Below are 4,699 nucleotides of genomic sequence, written 5' to 3'. Positions count from 1 at the left end.
CTGCACTGTGTTAACACACCTGAATGCTGCAGAGCATCTTCTTCTTTCCTGCTAAATAAATAATGGCCCTGTGGTCTGGTGGTGTCGGTTCACCTTGGACAGCGATGGACAGGAGGACAGGAAGGTCCGGCTGCTCTCAGCTGGGACCTGTGTGTGTCTGGGTGCACACACACCTGCAGTCTGCCCACAGTTACTGACGTAGCCACTCCGTCACACCCCAGCTGACACATGACCGCACCAGGTGGCTGCTGCTATGACAGATGGTGGTTGTCAGCATTCCTCGTTAGTATAGTGGATAGTATCTCCGCCTGTCACGCGGAAGACCGGGGTTCGATTCCCCGACGGGGAGAAAGACTTTTACCACCAGATAGGATGATACTGACCCTGTACATTGCTGCTGCAATAGAAAACATTTCCCAGTTTGGGATAAATAAAGTATTTGTTCTGTTCTGTTCTGTTCGTCTTGTGTCTTGTGAGCTTTAGATTATATTATTTCTTGGGCTCTGTGCTCTAAGTGTCTTAAAAATATGTGGTTTCCTTTGTTTACAGTGGTGCATGTCATGTGACTTTACTTATGCAACATGTATGATAATGTTCTGTCTCCTCTCATTTCCAGACGTGCAGCCAAAAACATGTGCAGTGATGATATGTGACGGTATCATCATGGTCTCAGAGAGAAGAGCTGAGTGTCTGTTCTGATCTGTGGATGCTTGTGTCTCTTCTCCCCTGTAGTTTCCTGCTTGTTGCTCCGTCACACGCCCTCTGCTGGTGAGCCGCGTCATTACACACAACCGCTCATGTAATGAAGTGAATTTATAACTTTTGACTTTATGTGGAGGAGGGATTGATTTTGGAATGAGGAGGCTGCAACCTGCGATGGCACCACTAGATGTCAGCTTTTCACAGCATTGGTGGTTCAGTGGTAGAATTCTCGCCTGCCACGCGGGAGGCCCGGGTTCGATTCCCGGCCAATGCAATGACCCTTTTAACTGAGGAACATGTGAGGGGACATATATTCACCTTCACATCTATGCTGTTGTTCAGTAAGTTGTTTTTATATGTGTTAACAGACCTACCTGACTTCTGTTAACATCACTGTGACATACACACAGAGGCTCTACACTTCACAGACGAGCTTCAGTGGTACAGTGCACATCACATTTGAAACAAGAGCACTTACCACTTTCTAGTTTTCTTTCAGTTTTTGTCTGATATCAACAGGCATAGTTGACAATAACATCCTCACCTACAGTGTAATACTCAGAGTTTTTCATGATATCATAACAGGACATAATACATCTCTGTACATTTCTCATCTGTATATCTGCATATCTTATGGTTGCTCTGTACATAGTCTTTATTTCTACTTTATCTATTGTTGCTGCTCAGGACCTTGTTTTCATGCTGCTGTAATGGAATGGAAGGAATGCTGACAACCAACATAGGTCATAGCAGCAGTCACCTGGTGCGGTCATGTATCAGCTGGGGTGTGACGCAGTGGCTCCGTCAGTAACTATGGGCAGTGTGTACGCACCCAGACACACATCATTGGAAACCAGCTTTAATGAGAGGTGAGGGTTGCAAAAGTCAGAACAAGAGCCTGTTGACAGAAAACTCTAAAGGAGAAGGTTGCCATGTTAGAAAACGAACGAGACTTTCTGCAGAAAACCATGACCATGACATCCACTGGTAGGTCATCTGTTCTTTGAACTCAAACGTTTGAACTAGTGCCGTCACATTAATCACTGCGTTGCTGTATATTTATTGTGATTAAATAACACTCATTTGTTTAACCTATACTCATTGGATGAACTCAATTAAATTGAATTTTCCATCCAATAAATGCAGCAGAAATAGAAACAGTAAGGTGCATAACATTCCTCCAGGACATAAACCTTTGCATTTCAATATACCAAATTAAGTTGGATGAAACCCCCACATCGCTGGGCTCCTGTCTTCAGAACATGTAAGCTGCCCTCCTATAGGGTTGAAAAACACAAACACACAACATGAGCCATGAACTTCAATGCAGTGGCTTTATATTCCTAACCAGAAATCTTTGTTCATATCTTTACCACAGATCTTTACCACTATCTTCAGCACAGATGTTGGTCCTGGACAACATCCGTCCTCAAAAAAACCCTGACCTACAGACCAGGTCAGAAAATGACATTCAACACCATTAATTCTCAGATGCATCATTCAGGACATCAAATGTCAGAAACATAAGTCTTTCCATGTAACTCTGACATTAATCTTAATCTCTATTCAAATCTCAAATCTAACTTTCAGTTGTACAACATTCAGTACATCTAAGTATATCATTTCTGAGAACTTGGCATTAAAGTGCTCAAACATTCACTACTGTTCATGTGAGCAGTGTTTCAATAACACTTATGGTCTTATGGTCTTTTTATACCTGGCTACATCTGTCACTAATGTCCCTGAACAGGTTTGGATTCCACAGCTTTAGTTTGAAGCAGTGTTTTACTAATAATTTATGCTTTTACCACATGTTTAAATCAATCTTATCAAAATAAGATTGATCAGAATAGTTGGAGTTATTAGTGTTTGTATTGCAGCAGTTTTAAATGGTGTTTTCCACTTAGGTCCATTAACTCCTATTATAATACTACATTTTAATATCAGAGCCATAACAACATGGAATCATGCATTTCTTAATGTAAGGGTTTCATTTGTGAGGACATGTCAAAGTTCATGATCATAAATTCAGCTTCACATTCTTCATTTCACTGCTTCTAAGACAAAAACATGTTCTGACCTGAAATCACAGTCAGTGATTCAAATGAAAGTGAAACATCATCAACATTTAAAGCACAAAGTTGAAGCTGCTGTCACTTCCACACACTCTGCTTCTACACACAGCACAGACTCACTGAGGAACCAGGAAACAACCAGAACCCAAACCCAGCATGTAGAGGCTGAGTGAATGTGGTGCTGAAGGTGTGGAGGTGGATCAGTGTGTCAGAGGAGACTCTGTAGAAGGACAGAGTGCCAGCAGGACAGTCCACATACACTGCTACTCTGTCAGAGCCAGAGGAGGAGGAGATGGATGTTCCTCTGTTATTGTGACCGACAGAGTAACCATGATCAGAGCAGATCAGACTCCAGGACTGATTGTTTCTTCCAAACCTGCAGTCAGCACTGTGTCCTTTCCTTCTGATTCTTCTGTAACTCACTGATATATTAACCCATCCTCTCCACTCGACCTCCCAGTAACAGCGACCAGTCAGAACATTTCTACACAGCAGCTGAGGCCACACCTCAAATCTGTCTGGATGATCAGGATATGGCTGCTCCTCCTCCTCCTCCTCCACATGTGTCACCTTCCTGTTGTTGTCAGACAGTTTGAGCTTTGTGTGCACTGAGTTTGTGTCGACTTCAAGTTGACAGAAATCTGATGGAGAGAAAAAGACACAGCTGCAGTTTATCATCTGACACATCTGATGGCTTCATTCTGTCTTTACTGACTGATGTGTTGTTCATTCATACAAAGTTTATCATCAGACTTTTTGTCACTAATGTTTGAATGAACAAACACACAACTATCAGCTTTGTGTTCAAACACAAACTGGATATTTGCAGCAATGTGAGTAAAGACAGACGACACATTTAGAACATGAGAAGAACAGCAGCATCAACTGTATCATTGGATAAAGAGCATCATCCAAAAGCTCCTTCATCAGAGTCTGGAGGAGGATCTGGACTGAAAGACCAGACTCAGACCTCCTGATCTATCCTGATATTGTTCCACTGTTACTATTGTAAATACTTATTCCGCTTCTGTATTATTCTCCTTCTTCTGGACACATTTTCAGCGGAACTAGTCCCACAGCTTTAATGTGAGCGACCTGAAACTGTTACAGGACGTCCGGCTGTACCGGGACACCTGTGCTGTGACTTTTCTTTCCGTTCCGACGTACGGTTTTTTCACGTAAATCGCAAAAAACCAGTGGGCGAACGACATAGACGGTGAATGGGGAGAGAGAGAGAAAAAGGCAAAAGTCACAAAACCAGGAAGCCGAAAACTGAGGGAGCTGTTTCCATGGTAACCGTAACAGCAGCATCAACTGTATCATTGGATAAAGAGCATCATCCAAAAGCTCCATACAGGAACATACACAACTACACTCACAGACACACACACACACACACAGACACACAAACACACACACACACACACACACACACACACTGATTTTCAAAATAAAAGCCTCCAAATCATTACAGACCTTACTAGGCCTGGTAAACTACACACAAGCCACCCAGAAATATGCAGACACACACTATACACACCTGACAACACACAGACACACAAACATGGATTTTCAAAATAAAAGACCCTGCACAATAACAGGATATGCTGACGTGTAGATTTTCAAAATAAAACACTTAAACATGTTTTAACATGCATTAGGGAGTGTCCCCAACCCCCCCCCCCCACACACACACACACACACTTACACAGACACACACTGATTTTCAAAATAAAAGCCTCTAATTCATTACACAGCTAACTAGCGCTAGCCACCCCTACAAATTATACATCAAATCGACCGGCTCGGTCAGGACTACTACCCTCTGAGGTTTGGTAGCGATCGGATAATCGGTGTTTGAAAAAATCCAGAAAAACTGCGATGGACCCTCCCCACAGGCATCAAATCACTGTCAAACTTTG

The 4,699-nt window shown here is 42.6% G+C and overlaps 2 non-coding genes across 2 annotated transcripts; both read left to right on the top strand.

The window, feature by feature from the left end:
* Positions 1 to 277: 277 nt before the first annotated feature.
* On the top strand, positions 278 to 349 carry trnad-guc (transfer RNA aspartic acid (anticodon GUC)). Its single transcript has one exon. It is a non-coding gene; the product is annotated as a tRNA-Asp (tRNA).
* Positions 350 to 905: 556 nt separating this feature from the next.
* Positions 906 to 976, top strand: trnag-gcc (transfer RNA glycine (anticodon GCC)). The gene has a single exon. It is a non-coding gene; the product is annotated as a tRNA-Gly (tRNA).
* Positions 977 to 4,699: the final 3,723 nt, after the last annotated feature.

Source organism: Parambassis ranga, unplaced genomic scaffold (genome assembly GCF_900634625.1).
Source record: "Parambassis ranga unplaced genomic scaffold, fParRan2.1 scaffold_27_arrow_ctg1, whole genome shotgun sequence".
Lineage (NCBI taxonomy): Eukaryota > Metazoa > Chordata > Actinopteri > Ambassidae > Parambassis > Parambassis ranga.
Note: the sequence above shows the minus strand (reverse complement) of the source record. Positions and strands in the feature narration are given on the sequence as shown.